Source organism: Fundulus heteroclitus, unplaced genomic scaffold (assembly GCF_011125445.2).
Source record: "Fundulus heteroclitus isolate FHET01 unplaced genomic scaffold, MU-UCD_Fhet_4.1 scaffold_53, whole genome shotgun sequence".
In the NCBI taxonomy this organism is placed as follows: Eukaryota; Metazoa; Chordata; class Actinopteri; order Cyprinodontiformes; family Fundulidae; genus Fundulus; species Fundulus heteroclitus.
In genome coordinates, this window is record NW_023396956.1 from 331,735 (window position 1) to 349,144 (window position 17,410).

The window sequence follows — 17,410 nt, forward strand, 5'->3', positions numbered from 1 at the left end:
TTCATTGGAGTCTGTTTTCCCTCCAGGTCAGCTGAAGGCGCGCTGCATCACGTTCAGCTCGTTGTCAGCCTCCACTTTAAGGTCTACTTTATTAATCAGCTGCCATTAACATGTAAAAACACAAATATACAGGCAGAAATACCCACACTGCACTCTGCTATAGACCGCAACAGAAGAGCCACATCATCACAGCATCATCAGCGTCAATCTCGTTATCAAAGATCATTCAGAGAGCTCGTTATGACAGAGTCTGGCCCCAGAGAGCTGCAGGACTTTAATGATTCCACGTGTTGCTTCCATGTTTCCAGGTTCTGTCAGTACTTCCTGCCACAGAGCAACTCAGAGCAGGATAACTGGAGCCCAGCTGCTGCTGCCCTGAAACATAACCAGAACGTAGCCATTAGCTCAGCGGAGGCCGGTAACGACCCGGTCACCTGGTTCAGGTGTGTTGGAGCAGGGAAGCATCTAGAAGGGTACTGGACTTCTGTGGCAGAAGAGATGTCTTCATGGTTTCCTACATTTCTTTTAAATAAAAAGTGTGAAGTGTCTTTATATTCATCCTCTGATCCAGAACCCTGCAGAACCTCCTCAGTCTGCAGGTCTTCTGTCTCCAGCAGCTCTGGACGTCTGCAGACTGACGTTCTTCTCTCTAAAACAAAAAGGTCAGATTCATGGAGACCACCACCAGCAGCTGTCCTGTGGTCAGATCCTCCACCTGAGCTGCTGGTCTCTGCAGCTCCTCCAGGTCTTCACTGGGGCTGCAGTCTCTCATGTTGGCGTTGACTTTAATTATCATCAGCCAACATTTTCTGCTTTTCTTTTTATCACAAAGTTCCCGGCTGCCTCTCAGCCACGGATAACCTAGAGCGAACGTTGGACGCTGAAAGTCCATCCACCAGACCAAATGTTTTCTCAGGCAGATTTTCTATGCATGGATTTTGAAATGTAACATTCTACCAAACTCCCAAGTGTTCCTGTTATTGTGATATTGCACACATTGATGATTATAATTTTGAAATGGCACACAGCTGGAGCCCCTGCATAAAAACACATTTCACTACCATTTTTATTTAGCAAATCTTTAAACCCTTTTCCTTCCGCGTCCAAATGTCCTACTTCACGTTGGTCCTTCAAATAAATGTAAGTTAATGGTTGAAAACCTTTGCAAGGCTCTCCAGCAGCGAGGGGCTGCAGAAATGAACCAGAGCATCAAATCTGGGGAAAAGGGAGGCGAGGACAGAAGGAAAACCGATAAGATGAGGATTCAGAGCTGAAACTGTATGGAGGGCAGGAAAAGCAGAAAAGATGTTCAATTCAATTCAATTCAATTTATTTATATAGCGCCAAATCATGAAACATGTCATCTCAAGACACTTTACAAAATCAAGTTCAATCATATTATACAGATTGGGTCAGATTATATTCAGTTAGAAGAAGAAGAAGAAGAAGAAGAAGACACTGATTGGTTTTAACTCCTTATTGACTGAGAGGGAAACAGCCTGAGGGCGAAGCGTCGCTGCAGAGAGATCAGACAGAGAAGAGACCATGAGGTTCTGACTGCAGACAGAGGAACCTTCCTGTCTGCAGCCAGGATGGGGGGGGGGGGGGGGGGGGTGACCTGATCGGGTCGTTTCTGCATGTTTTCCACTGATTCTCTGCTGCTCGACCTGCTAAGCTTCGTGTTACAGAGGAATCCAGATCTCTGACCTCAGGCAGAGCGTCTGGCTGCTCAGGTTCAGAGATTTTCTGGAGCAACTTGTCAGGAGAGGAGCAGCTGCTGAGGGAGGCGGCTGGAGGAGGTGGAGATGCTGTGGAGCTGCTGTGAAGATGCTGTGGAGGCAGCGAGGGGCTGGGAGGGTCTGTTTAAGGCCAGCTTAGAGAGACTCCCTGGAGGCCGGACCTTAAAAAGGGAGAGCTGGGTCGATGAAAACGAAAAAGACTTTATTTATCCAGGTAAAGATCTAAGATCTTATTTTCAGCCCCTCTTAATACGTCATCCTATGAAATCATCGTATTTAACCCAAAAACTGCCTAAAGGAGCTTTTTAGTCCTCACCTGGTCCAGTTGTAGAAAACCAAACCAGGTGAGATTATTTTGTGTTACCTGGTAAATGTGTCCTCGCTGGACAGCCTCTTGTTCTCACCGCATGCTTCCAGCGGGCTCTTGCTGCTGGTCCACCTGAACTTCTCCTCTGAGGGACAATAACGGAGATTTCTGCTCTGTTCTAAAAGCAAACCCAAAAATATGAAAGCTAAGACTAAACGGACATATGAGCTTTTCCCTCCAATGATCAGAGCAGCGTCTCAGGAGAAGTCTTCTCTGCCAGACTTCCTCTGTAATGAAAGCTGAGAGCAGATGGACTCCAGCTCCCACCAGAGGTCTGTGGCTCTCAGCAGGTTGCTCACAGAGGGTACCTGTGGTTCTGCTGCTGGCCCAGGGCTCCAGACTGGACCTCCCAGAGTTCTGATCAGCTTGCACAGAGCCTGGGGAGGACGGCCATCATGGTGACCCTCTGTGGGGCGTAGGAAGCGAGGGTCAGGTGATTCAGACCCAGGGTGAGGGTATGAGTGGGTCGTTGAGGAATCAGGGTTTTTCTTGATGCTCCATTCAGAGGGAAACTAGGAAGTTGAGAGTCTTGGTGATGTTTTCATGCTTTAGATTATTTTCCTATGTAGAAAGTGAACAAAGAATGGAGGCCTACTCTCTCTGAAGGGTTCTGTATCTGCTGGGCTCACCTGACTGCAGTGAAACACCTTACATTAACCTTAAAGGCTGAAAGGTCGCTTAATAAAACATGGATCTGCCTCCTTCTCGTCTAACGTTTGCCTCAAGAAGCTTCTCCTCCAGCCCAACCTGACAGGAGAACTTTAAATGTCCAGATTTAAACAGCATTGTCCACACAGGGGTTTATATAGTGGACAGGTTTTCTGTCATCCTGTTAATTTAGTCCCCGTCTCTGCTGAAGAGCTGAAAATGCTGATACTGGACCTAACCTCTGGACCGCTCTTTTACTTTCTGAACCTCTGATAGTGGGTCATACCTTCCATCAGGGTCTTCCTCTAAGTTCCTGCATCAGAATAGAGATGAGTTCCCAGAGAAGCTCCCCACCAGCAGCTAGGTCAGACGGGCGTCTGATTCCTGCTGAGAGAAGAATTTCCTTCACTTTTATTCAACTCTTTAATGTTTAGAAAGAGAATGTTCAGCTGATTTCTGTGAAAGCTCCATCAGTGGGAGATATTTAGATGGAAATCCAGCTCAACATCAGGTCTGGTGACGTCCAGCAGGAAATCTGGTCCTAAATGAAGCCGTATGAACAGATGGAGACAAAATGCAGCGTTAACTCCCATAAATGATAAGAATCACATCGTTGGCACATGTTTCCAGTTTCCCCTAATCAGCCCCACATATTCCTTTATGAAGACCTTGATTACGTCACCATGACGTTTAACACGGCACCAGATTACACAAAGGCTTTCACACAAAGCTGAGCACAGTGAAGACCAATAATCGGACCAAAATGGCAGTTCCCTAATCAATAAAGGCTTTACTACGCTGTTCTCCACAACCAGTCAGACCATGGCTGGATTTAGACAAACCTCATAGACTAGGCCCCCAAACAGCAACTTAAAGGACCTGATTCTGCACAGATTGGAAGCAGGAGAGAGTTAGAGAGTTTAGTTTGGACTGTAAGCTCCGCCCCCTCTCCATCCAGTCAGTATGCATGAGACTAAACACCTCAACATCAGTCCTGCTGCAGACACAAGGCTACGTCTCGGCTAATCCACAGTCGTCCCATTTTACTGCTCATTCTACTAAAATAGCCTGGACTCGCTCCACCATGCAGTCAGTCAGTTGTCATGATCATTTATGCAATTATCGTGATCAAATTACGTGGTTAATTCATAATAAATTATGTGAACAGCATTTTCTTGACCAGACAAAAATAAATCCAGGTATAGCTTCTTTAAAGAGACGTAATAATAAAGAATAAGAGCTTTAGCTGCTGGACCTAACTGCATCAAACGATGAGAATGGACCATTATTATCTATTTATCTCCATAATTCATGGAAATATCTAAGAACAGAGACCAATCAGCTGCTGAATGAAGCAGCGCATGAAAGGAAAGAGGAACTAGCACTGAGCAGGTACCAGATAAGGCAGGACGGGTCAAAGGGCTGGAGCTGGTACCGGAGAAGAAGAACCACTCTGGGTTCTACGGATCCATCCAGAACCTGAAGCAGTCATCTGCTCTGTTCTTGCACAGCTTTGTTGGTCTAGAGGCAGATTCCAGGTTTAACACCTTATCAGGATTATTGCTTTTCTAACTTCTGATCATTATCTCAGTGACCAGCTTCCTGTGACTGAAACTGACCGTTTGACGCTTTAATTTGAACTAAAAGACGGTTCTGTAGCCGGAGGCCTTTCTAAACAAAGATGGGAATTTCTTTCCTCCATGTTTTCACCACATACCCGTCTTTGCTGAATGAGTGAAGGAAACATGCAGGGTACTCAGCTTTTAGAGGGACGGAGGTACCGTGCTAACGTCCGCTCTGAGAAGTTGGCTTTTAGCGCTGCAAGGTGTCAAAACGCTCCATTTGAGGTGACGAAACATTATCACACATCTGATATCAGCTACATGGGGGGGAGCGGCTAAGAGCATCATTTGGATGGACAACAGGACAACGGCGCTAAATATCCCTGCAGAGGTGTCCTGAACCAACCGTCTTGTTGGACTGGAGGATTATGTGACGTCGACCCGCTGGGATTTAATGCGGGCCATAAACCTTCCAGCCTGCTTAGCAGAAAACCTGCTGCTCCGCTGAAACATTGTCACAAAGGGAGTTTCCTCTCGCCAGCGTCTCTTGGTCCAGGAAGGCCAGGATGGAGACTGCTGTCCACATTTTGAGAGCCAGATATTGTTTCTCTGGCTTGTAGCTTTGGCCTGGAGGCGTGTTATTCTGATGAAAATCAACCAGAGGATCATATTTCTCCTGTTTTAGCTTCCCTTCATTGGCTTCCTGTTAAATCAAGAATAGAATTTAAAATTCTTCTTCTAACGTATAAAGCCCTTAATAATCAAGCTCCATCATATATCAGAGCTCTGATTACCCCGTATGTTCCTAACAGAGCACTTCACTCTCAGACTGCAGGTCTGCTGGTGGTTCCTAGAGTCTCTAAAAGTAGAATGGGAGGCAGATCCTTTAGCTATCAGGCTCCTCTCCTGTGGAACCAACTCCCAGTTTTGGTCCGTGAGGCAGACACCCCGTCTACTTTTAAGACTAATCTTAAAACTTTCCTTTGTGACAAAGCTTCTAGTCAGAGTGGCTCATGTTACCCTGATCTACCTCTATAGTTATGCTGCTATAGGCTTAGGCTGCTGGAGGACATCAGGGTCTATTTCTCTCTCTCTGCTGAGTTCTCCTACTGCTCTCCAATCTGCTTTGTTTGTTGTTATTTCAGCTTTTAACATTTTGTTCTCTGTCATTTCTCTCTTCATAGAAGGTACACCTGGTCTGGCGTTCTGTTAGCTGTGACATCATCAGGGGAGGCAGATCATCCTCTATTACCATCTACCATAGAAAGTACTCCTGGGTCAATGTGAGCTTCTGTGCTTTCTGTGTCTCTGCTCTGTCTTCTCTAACATAGAAAGTACTCCTGGGTCAATGTGAGCTTCTGAGCTTTCTGTGTCTCTGCTCTGTCTTCTCTAACATAGAAAGTACTCCTGGGTCAATGTGAGCTTCTGTGCTTTCTGTGTCTCTGCTCTGTCTTCTCTAACATAGAAAGTACTCCTTGGTCAATGTGAGCTTCTGTGCTTTCTGTGTCTCTGCTCTGTCTTCTCTAACATAGAAAGTACTCCTGGGTCAATGTGAGCTTCTGTGCTTTCTGTGTCTCTGCTCTGTCTTCTCTAACATAGAAAGTACTCCTGGGTCAATGTGAGCTTCTGTGCTTTCTGTGTCTCTGCTCTGTCTTCTCTAACATAGAAAGTACTCCTGGGTCAATGTGAGCTTCTGTGCTTTCTGTGTCTCTGCTCTGTCTTCTCTAACATAGAAAGTACTCCTGGGTCAATGTGAGCTTCTGAGCTTTCTGTGTCTCTGCTCTGTCTTCTCTAACATAGAAAGTACTCCTGGGTCAATGTGAGCTTCTGTGCTTTCTGTGTCTCTGCTCTGTCTTCTCTAAGCCCCAGTGGGTGGAGGCAGATGAGCGTTCACACTGAGCCTGGTTCTGGTTCTGCTGGAGGTTCTCCTCCCTGTTAAAGGGGAGTTTTCCTCTCCACTGTCGCTTCATGCATGCTCAGTATGAGGGATTGCTGCAAAGCCATCAACAATGCAGACGACTGTCCACTGTGGCTCTACGCTCTTTCAGGAGGAGTGAATGCTGCTTGGAGAGACTTGATGCAACCTGCTGGGTTTCCTTAGAGAGGAAACTTTCTCACCAACCTGGAGGATCTGATGGAGTCTGACTTTGGAAAGAGCCTTGAGATGATGAGATGTGAATTGGAGCTATATAAATTAAACTAAATTGAACTGAATTAAAAAGGTGGCATTTTTCACACTTTCAGAGTGAGATTCTTCAGTAAAATAATCTTTAGCAGGTCTGCTAGAAGCATGGAGGGCTTTGCATGGAAAGTTCACAGATCTGTCACCAGGTAGCGGCTCTCTGGCTGGGCTGATGAAGACGTCATGGCTGCTGGCAGCAGTTCAGAGCCCCGCAGAGTAAAAGCTGCTCCCTGCTCAGAGTAAAAAACCTGCTTTGTGCTGAATCACAAAGGCCTCACTGGTTTTACCATTCTCGCTGCCTGCATATCTCTGACAGCGGTTATAGGAGCCAGAGCCTCAAACCCCCACTTCCCCCTACTCGTTTCGCTCCATTAGCAGTCCAGAGTGTGGAGGGGGTCTGAAAACAAACAACAACAAACAAAAGACCAAAGTGGGGCAAGGAGCAGGAGGAGGGGGCACCGAGAGAGCTTCTGTGCGAAATAATTGCGAGGACCAATTTCAAACAGATGTCTGTTTGGACTTGGCCCTGGGCTCGTGTCCCCGTTAAATATAGTGATTTGATTGGAAAACAAGCGGTGTAAAATGGGCTGCCGGCCAGTGGGACCATTCCGGGGGCTCGCTAACGACCCCCAGGGGCCGTGGGGTCGCCGGAGTAAAAGCAGATCAGAGAGGATGTGGGGCAAGCGGCCAGGACAGGCCCCATAAATCTGTCCCGTTCTCAGAGGAAGCCATCGCTTTTAGCTCCGCGTCACAATTAAAACACAATCACAATCGTCACTTTGTGTTCCCCAGAGTGTGAAGGGTATAATTCACAGCTGGCAGCCGCAGATACAGAGCGTATTTTAGACTGGCTGAGAGACGCGTTGTGGGAAACTTTTACTGTGAGGTCAGAAAAAATCTGCTCAGAGAAGACTCAGCTGGCAGAGTTTGCTAAGTGTCACATTGTGGTCTTTATATTCTAGTTATCCTGTAATGAGATCCATCCATTGATGTAGAAACTAAATCAAAGCCTGTGTGTCCAGCTGCAGTTACAGGAACGTTCTGCAGCGTAAAACCTCAGGTGAGAAAGTTTTGCTCCAGTTTGTCTCTGAGCAACAATCTGACCAGGAGCTTTTCAGACGGAACATCTCTGTTCACCAGTCACTCAAAAGAACCAAACCATTTCTTCATTTTAACGGAAACCTTTACTTTCTACATCTTTTTCTTTGATGTAAGTGACACTGGCTGCTGTTTGTGAACATAATTTGTTTACTGTTTTTTGATCGCCTATATTTTTACCAATAAAGTTCTGAAAGACAAAAACAAAACAGCAACTGTGCTAACCTAAGCTAACGCTAAGCTAACACTAGCCCGGACCATGGAGTCGAGCAGAAAACAGATTTTACTTCCCATAATCCATCCATCCATCCATTTTCCAAACCGCTTATCCCTCATGGGGTCGCGGGGGTTGCTGGTGCCTATCTCCAGCGTTCACTGGGCAAGAGGCGGGGTACACCCTGTACAGGTCACTTCCCATAATAGTATTAATTTAATATGTTTATAAACTAGTATGGCTGCAACTAACGATGATCTTGATAGTCGACTAATCTATCGATAATTTCCATCATCACTTGTTCTAGTCTTCACACCTTTATAGCCTCTTGTTGTCACTAACCTTTATTTATCACCTGTATAAATTATCATATGTAAAAGTATTAGTTTTAAATTGAACTAACTTATTTTAATTCTTATATTGTTTCTATCAAATATATATTTTACTGTTAAAATGTCAAATAAAGATGCATTGAGAAACAAAATTGTGGTTCACTGTTTTAACATGGCTTAATGTTTACAAAGATTTTAAACTCTCGTGTAAAAAGTGGAGAAAATGAACAGGTTTGCAGTCAGGCTGGTTCTCTTTAATAAGCCAACCTTCCCTGCATCAACATTAAAGGTGAACAAATTATTCATTTCCAGATAAACTCTCCATCGTTCCAGTTAGACAGTTTAAATAAAACTATCCTGTTGCGTAGTTTCAATTAATCTCAATCATTAATCTCGTAAATGGACTGAATTTATATATGTATTTATAACGATTTCTAGTCACGCTGACCACTCAAAGCGATTTAAACTACAGTCACATTCATGCACCCAGATGCAGATTGGTAGGCAACCTGGGGTTAGTGCCTTGCCCAGGGGCACATCAACAGGTGACAGGGAGCGTTGCAGCCACAGGTGTCATTTATAAAGCTCGCTCTCTTTTTGTGCTGCTTTCTTTCCTTGGAGCTGAGCTCCTGTGATGATGGGGCCTTGCACTGGGGAACTGGGGCTCTACTGCCCTCTGCAGCTGCCTTGGGGAACTGCTGCCTGCCACTGGAAGTGAGCGGCAGCAATGTTTATATATTTTTAAACACTTTGATACATGACTAAGTTTTTTTTAATAATCAACATCTTTTTTATTGTCTAATAGTTGCTGCTCTATAAAATAGAATTAGAGACTATTTGTCACTCAAATGATGACAATTATAGTACAATTTTATTAACATTTCTCTAGTTTTTTATGTATGATGTGGTTATTCAAACTGTCTAATAGCAAAGCATGGTAAATGTCTGGTACTTGTATAGCGCTGTAACTAGTCTGATGACCTCCAAAGCGCTTCACTCTACAGTTCACTTATTCATCCATTCACACCCTGACGGTGGTGAGCTGTGTTAGCAGCCACAGCTGCCCTGGGGCGGACTGACAGAAGCCAGGCTGCCATGCACCGGAGCCACCGGTTCCTCTGACCACCACCAGCAGGCGATGTGGGTGAAGAGTCTTGCCCGAGGACACAACGACAGAGACAGAGTGGGGGATTAAACCGGCAACCCGCCAATTGCAGGATGAACTCCCTTATTCCTGTCAGCGTGAACAATTAGCTCTGTTCATTCAGCCTCGCTGTGACTCAGTGTTGCAGCGTGAACGACCGAACAGCCCAGATTTGTGCAGTATGTGAATCTGCAGCGGGATTGTAGCCTACCTTAGAGCTCCTTAGCTCTGGTAGCCAAACGATGGAGGGGAAGATGGCGAAGGGAGCTAACAGCAGTAAGCACTCTCCGGAGCAAACCCCTGAGAAATATAAACTGGATCATAAACAAGAAGGAAATTACGTCTCTGCTAAACACTGAAACCTTCAATACTTTCAACGGGTTCACACAAAATAAAACCAACCTCTGTCATTACCCTTTACAACAGGTATGGCCAAAGCTAACCCTAAAGCTAATGCTAAAGCTAAGGCTCTCTACACACATGACATATGGACCATGGATGTTATGGATACTGATGCTAAAGGAACCAAAACCCTTCTGTCTTCTGGCTAAAACTCTGACACCGTTGAAAACATCCGAGCTGCAGAACCTGCAACTTCTGACTCTGAGACCAATCTGCAGCCAGTTTCTAATCCACTATCCTTGAAGCAGTTAACTCACTTTAAACATTGATGTCCGACTTAAAAAAAAGCCTTGCAGATAACCTGTTAGCCATCGCTAACGTTAAGGCTGTGGAATTCAATGCCGAGGGAATAAAAGAATGCCGAGTTAATGAAGGAGGTGAAACGTCTGAAAGAGCAAAATGTTGAGTTGGAAAATGGCAGAACTGGAAAGAAAAGCTACTGAGATGGAGCGATAGAGAAGAAGATGGACGTTAAGGTTGAATGGTCTGAAGGAGGGGCCGGATGAAGAGCTCACCGTTGATCTCCTGTTGCAGATTCTGCCTCACTGGAAGGACAGAACTGGATCCTGGACACCGTGCATCGACTGGGGAAGACCACTGACCGCCCTGCGCTTTACTGCTGGGAGATCCAGGGATGAACTTTGGAAAGCAACAAAAAGCCTCCTAATCTGTGAGGGCCTTAACCTTGGCTTTGCAGAGGATGTCACCAAAGAAGTCTGGCCTAAAGTGGAGCGGGCAAGGAAGGAGGGTCTGAATGTTCAGAGGTCCCTACGCTTATGTTAATGGCCAGAGAGTGATGCCCTAATCCTGCTGGATCCAGGTTTAGTTTAAAGTTCATCATGTTCGCAGGAGATTGTTCCTTTAGTTTCCCATTTAATACTCTTGGTATCAGTACTGGTTAACCTTTTATTTTAATTGATATTTTCTGTTCACTACCTTACCATTCTGATTAAAAGTGAAATCTCTTTTTATCTTTTAATGCAAGGGGTCTGAGAAACCTCGTAAAAGTAGATTTTTATTTTGTTTCTGCGACACAGACAACTTCAACCCTCCTTTTAGACTTTTATCATTTGCACAATGCACTTCCCCAAGAATTAAAAATTCTGTCTAGAACTCTAATAATATAACATACTATCCAACCTCAGATACCCCAGGTATTAATTCAAAGAGGCCAATTTTTAGACAAAATCTGCAACAACCTCTTCATTAGAACATGTTAGACTGACCATTTATTCCCTGGGCGACAAAATAATGACATCCTGAGTAAATTTGATAACAATTCAGTTGTTAAACTAAGATCTGTATCTGATTTTCCCTGAAGCTCCTAAAGTAAAATAAACACACTTCAAAATGATGACTAATACATGTTCATCTAAAGAATTACTTAGAAGACGTTTTAATATAGACGATAATACTTGCACATTTTGTGAAAATTATATCCAAACAACCGACCACTTCTTCTTCTTCTGTGCAATTGTTAGAAACTTCTGGAGTGACTTGCAGACCTGGTTGATCGGTGGTTTTCCTTTATTACCCATTTCTGATACAAGAGATGACATTTGGATTGTAATAAAAAAACAAAGATGACGAAATCTTTATTAATGTTATTTTCTGTTTAGCAAAATTTTTATCCACAGGAACAAAATACAGAAATGTACCCCTAACATTATTTATTTCAAAAGTTACCTTAACTTGTAAACTCTATGAAACTTATGAAAAGACTTATGTGCAGTTGTACAGTTGGAAATGCAAATCTGAGTCTCCTTCTTTACTATTATTGTATTTATTTTTGTTCTGCTTATTTTTTGGTAATCTAAAATTGAGATGTTGTTATAAAGCTTCTAAAATAAAATAAATAAAATAAAAAAGGAGTTAGGAGCTAGGAGCTAGAAACAGGAGCTAGGAGCTGTTATTAGACACATTCAGGTGGAGTCTCTGTTTTATCTTTATTACTTATTTTAACTGTAACAAAAATAGGCATTTAAAGTTCTGTGAAGGGTTGTCACAAAAGCCACATTTATTTCCTATTTTAAATGTAAAACAACCAAAATGCAGTTTAAGGTATATAAATAGCAAACTAAAATTTGCGACCCTCCATACTTGCCTATTTTAATTGTAAGAAATCAAAAAATTACATGAACTGAATGATTGTGTGAACGGATCTTTTGAACGAATCATTTTAATGTACTGATTCTAGTGATTCAGTACACTGAAAAGAACCACAGTTCCCATCACTGCAAACCTTCCCCACCAACCCTGCTGCAGTGAAAGGGTTAGTGCGCCCTCTACTGGACACAAGGGGCTGTTTCTTAAACCCTCCAAACAAACTTTCTGTTTTCAAAACCAACTAAGTATTTTTAAAAGGTCAGTCCAAAGAGTATCAATATGTTGGAGTATGATCAACATTAATTTCACCAATTTTATTCAAATAGGAACAATCCTTAGTTATTTTGAGGCTTTCCTTAAAGACTGATGTATTTCTGCTTCATATTTTATTCTAAATCCCCAAATTCTACAAACGTAAAAATTGTATATGAGACCAATAAAAGGACTTTAATTCTGGACAGTTCTGGTGTGACCGACACCATCCTGCAGTAAAATACTGGCAGTGTTCATCAGACACTCTCTGAAGCTGCAGAAGGTTCTGGTTCTGCTGGATCCAAACAAATGAATGAGAAGTTCCATGGGCTGTAATGGTCTGTATCAGGAAGCCCAGAAAACGCCATTAAAAGCCTTCAGCTGATGCAATCACTGCAGCAAGAGTTGTGATGAAAATAAAACGAGTTCATACTTCTATTTTAGCTTCCTGTTAAATACAGAAGAAGAATCTGTGAAGGGTGGTGGTCCTGGAGCTGAGGAAGAACCCAAGAATCAGTACCAAGGTGATCCTGAAGACTCTGGGTCAGTTGATGGCAACATCTCAAGACAGGAGATCCAGTGGCCTCTGCTGCTGGGTTTAATGGATGCAGACCCACAAAAATGCACGACACAATATAGATATTAGATTTAGAAAGACTTGTCAGAAGGGGAAACATACTGCGCAATTATTGCTAAAAGAGTCCTCTTCTTGACTCTTGTAGCATAAACCATGTCCAGATCCTGCAGACGGCATCCCACAATCTCCTGTGTTGAACTCACCACCTGTGCTAAATCCTTCCTCTCCTGGACCGTGCAGCTCCCACAGCATACTGTCACGCTGAGACACGGAGGTGCTTTCTACTGTAGCTCTATAAAATGTTATGAGCAGCATAAAATGAGAGTGGAAAGTTTAGTCTGTTTCAGTTTCCTGAGGAAGAAGAGCTGTTGTTGGCCTTCTTCACCAGGTGGGGGGTGTTCACAGTCCAGGAGGTGAAAGGAGCTGTGATCGCCCAGGAACCTGATGCTGTCCACGCTCCACCACCTCCTGATGTATGCAGAGAGGAGGTGTTCAATTCAATTCAGTTTTATTCATATAACAGCAATTCACAATGTATCATCTCAAGTCAGACTCCATCTGTGTTGCCTTTCAGGCATGAATCTGAAAGGACCATTGTTTTGAATGAGCTGTTATTTTGTAGTGCCATTTTCACTCTAACATTCCAAATTTCAGGTTTATTTTCAGTTACTACGGCAGTTACTACGGCAGTTAGAGGCAGTTGGTGTAATGATCCAGAGAATAAGGACCCAGAATTCAGCCAAACAAGCAGAATGTGTGATAACTAGATTTATTAAAAGCTGACCGAAAACAAAACAGGAGACAGGCAGGTTCAGGAGTCTAACTGGTCCAAAACGGTTCACAGATGAACAGACTCTCAAGCAGGGATCAGGTAAAACTAAAAGTCCAATAGTCAGAACCAGGTCAGGCAAAAACAGACTGGTAGTACAAAAACAGGCAGAAGCAAACAGAACAGAAACAGGCTGGCTCAGAAATCCGTGAGACAAGCAGGTCAGAATCAACAGGCAAACTGAAGGTGCTGGATACGACTCACCGACTGGCACACGAGAAGATCTGGCACTGATGTCTGGCTTGAACGCTGGTTAAATACTGGCATGTGCAGGTGGAAGGTAATGAGCAACTGGGCGGAGCTAGGCAGGTGTGTGCAATAGGAAATCAAACCAGACATCAGTGAGAGATCCTGATAGAACTCAAAAACTGAGAAAGAACACAAACAATAGAAAACTAAAGCAGGAGAGAGGACAATTGATCAAATAATAAACATAAAACCAAGACAGAACCCAATATATTACAGTGCCCCTCCCTCAAGGGCGGATACCAGACGCCCTCCAACGTCTCAGAAAGTCCAAAGAAAACAAAACAAAAGTCAGACCGGCGGGTGGAGGGGGCTACAGGCTGGAGGGCCAGAGTCTGAAAAAATAAAAACAACCAAATATAAGTCCAAAACAGAAAACAACCCTCAAAGGGCGAATCCAAAACCAGAGTTCTTAAAAAGTCAAAGGGGCCGGATGTCCGGCGGTCGACCCAGGGGACTACAGGCTAAAAGTCACAGAGGGCGCTGGACTACTGGCCACTGAAGAGGGAGCCTGGCTACAGGCTGCTACAGACGCCTGGCTGCAGCCTGTTGTTAAGTGCCAGTCCTTTAGAGACAAAAAGTCCCAGAATTAGTCTCTGGACAGTCTCTGGAAGTGACAGCCAGAACAGGAACTCCGAGAGCTGGCTGTCAGGTTGAGGGAGTGGAGGTGGGCGCCTCTGGGGGAGCCTGTAGGTTCTTGGATCCTTCCGGGACCTCGATGTCTTGGACCCCCTACTAGGCCCTAGGGGCGACCAATCCGGAGAGGGACCCGAAGACCTCTACATCCTCCACTGCCCCGACAAGGGATACGGCCACCAAGACCCTCCTGGATCCAACCACCACGGAGCAGGGCCGAACCCTTCTGGGTTGCCGTGTTGTGGACTAACGCCGGACCCCCCTGATTCCCCACGTCGGAGGTCGGTGACGGACTCTCCTGGGTCACACCTGGAGGCTCCGGCGGAGGTGAACCCTCCTGGACCCCTTCTTGGGGCTCGGACGAAGGCCTGTCCTTCTGGACCTCCCCTCGGGGCTTGGGCAGAGGCGGGACCTCCTGGACCCCCTGATGGGGCTTAAAGGGAGCCGAGGCGTCGGCAGGACGCTCAGGGACAGCTTCAGGGACCAAGGCGTCGGTCAGACCCTCGGGACAGACCCTGGTGGTGGGCTATAAAACGCCTGGAGGGCCGACCTGTAGTGTCCCTGCACCTCCTTTAATTTTGCCTCCAAATCAGCCAAATAACGGCAGCAAAGAGCCTCCCTGAGGCGTTTAATTATGGGGGCAAAAGATCTTATCTTGTCCTCCAGTGACTTGTAGTCGGCTTCTGGAGCGCCACTAGGAGGCGCTATGGCCGACTTGGCAGTAACAGGGATTGGCTCGGCTGAACAAACAGGCGGAAACGACCGGTAACAGAAATGGAGGACCTTTCTGACACTAGGGCATCGGAGACGAAAGGAGGGTTAGCGGGATCAGTAGAGCTCTGTCTAGCAGATCTACGACGGCGTTTGCGTTGCTTGCCAGTCTGGAAGTGCTGCAGACTTTCATCTGCTCGTGGAGACAAGTCTGCAAAAACTCTTGCTGAAGGAAACACCCCTCCGTGGAATCAAGACACTGATCCGAAACAAAAAAAGAGATCGGGCCGAAGATCTGCAATAAGATCTGCCTCAACCTCTGTAAACAGACTCGGATCCTGATAAAACGCTTGAATGGAACCGACAGCAGAGTCTCTGGGTTAATGATTCCTGTTGTTCTGAGCGGGGAATGAGGTTTCTGTATCGAGCACAATGAGTCTTCCAGAATGCTCTGAGCAGGAAACGGCTTGGAGCTGCAAACTGATCGTGCTGACTGCTTCAGCAGCTTATTGGCTGATGGGTCCATGATTCTTAGCCAGATCTAACTGTAATGCTGAGCAGCTCCTTTAGTGCCAGACTTAGACACCGTCTGTAAAAAGGAACTAACTAATAATAACTAATGTGCAATTTTATTTAATACCCCGTGCAATAATCCTGTTAAATAAGAGACTTCAGCTGTTATAGTTATCTCACTACCTCACTGTTGTTCTTTACCTGGTACCACTATAATGTACAAGGTGAAATCCATATGCATATAAGTCATCTTAAATGTACATAAGTCATCTTAAATCTCTGCTTTATTTTTTTCTCTTGATCCACTGTATATATGTGGACACACAGTATATACCTCATGCACCTTTTCCTCCTTTTGGCTCCTTCTTTTGATTATTGAGCCGATGTGACATGAATTTCTCCACTGTGAGATCAATTCAATTCAATTCAATTCAATTTTATTTATATAGCGCCAAATCATGAAACATGTCATCTCAAGGCACTTTACAAAGTCAAGTTCAATCATATTATACAGATTGGGTCAGATTATACAGATTGGTCAAAAATGTCCTATATAAGGAAACCAGTTGATTGCATCAAAGTCCCGACAAGCAGCATTCACTCCTGGGGAACCGTAGAGCCACAGGAAGAGTCATCTGCATTGTACATGGCTTTGCTGCAATCCCTCATACTGAGCAAGCATGAAGCGACAGTGGGAAGAAAAACCACCCATTAACGGGAAAAAAACCTCCGGCAGAACCGGGCTCAGTATGAACGGTCATCTGCCTCGACCGACTGGGGTTACAGAAGACAGAACAGAGACACAACAAGAGAAACAAAAAGCACAGAAGCACACATTGATCTAGTAATCTGTTCTACATTAGATGGAAGTAGCGGGTGAGCCGTCTTCTCTGGATGATGTCACAGTTAACAGAACGCCAGACCAGGTGTACCTACTATGAAGAGAAAAGAGAGAGAACAGAAAGTTAAAGCAGAAATGACAACACATAATGCATAATTGAAGAACAGTAGAACTCAATATAGTGAGAAAATTAGATCCTGATATACTCCAGTAACCTAAGCCTATAGCAGTAAAACTATAAAGGTAGCTGAGAGTAACATGAGCCACTAGTTATAATTTTTGTCAAAAAGAAAAGTTTTAAGCCTAGTCTTAAAAATAGACAGGGTGTCTGCCTCACGGACCAAAACTGGGAGTTGGTTCCACAGGAGAGGAGCCTGATAGCTAAAGGATCTGCCTCCCATTCTACTTTTAGAGACTCTAGGAACCACCAGCAGACCTGCAGTCTGAGAGCGAAGTGCTCTGTTAGGAACATACGGGGTAATCAGAGCTCTGATATATGATGGAGTTTGATTATTAAGGGCTTTATACGTTAGAAGGAGAATTTTAAATTCTATTCTTGATTTAACAGGAAGCCAATGAAGGGAAGCTAAAATTGGAGAAATATGATCCCTCTTGTTGATTTTCATCAGAACTCTTGCTGCAGCATTTTGGATCAGCTGAAGGCTTTGAACTGCATTTTGTGGAATTCCTGATAGTAAAGAATTACAATAGTCCAGCCTTGAAGTAACAAATGCATGGACTAGTTTTTCAGCATCAGTCCTGGACAGAATGTTTCTAATTTTGGCGATATTCCGGAGGTGAAAAAAGGAAACTCTGGAAACCTGTTTAATATGGGATTTAAATGACATGTCTTGGTCAAAAATAACACCAAGATTTTTGACTTTATTACCAGAGGCCAGTTTAATGCCACCCAGATTAAGTGATTGGTTAAGAAGTTTATTTTTTGAGGACTCTGGCCCAAAGATTAAAACTTCGGTCTTGTCAGAATTTAGATGCAGGAAATTTAAAGTC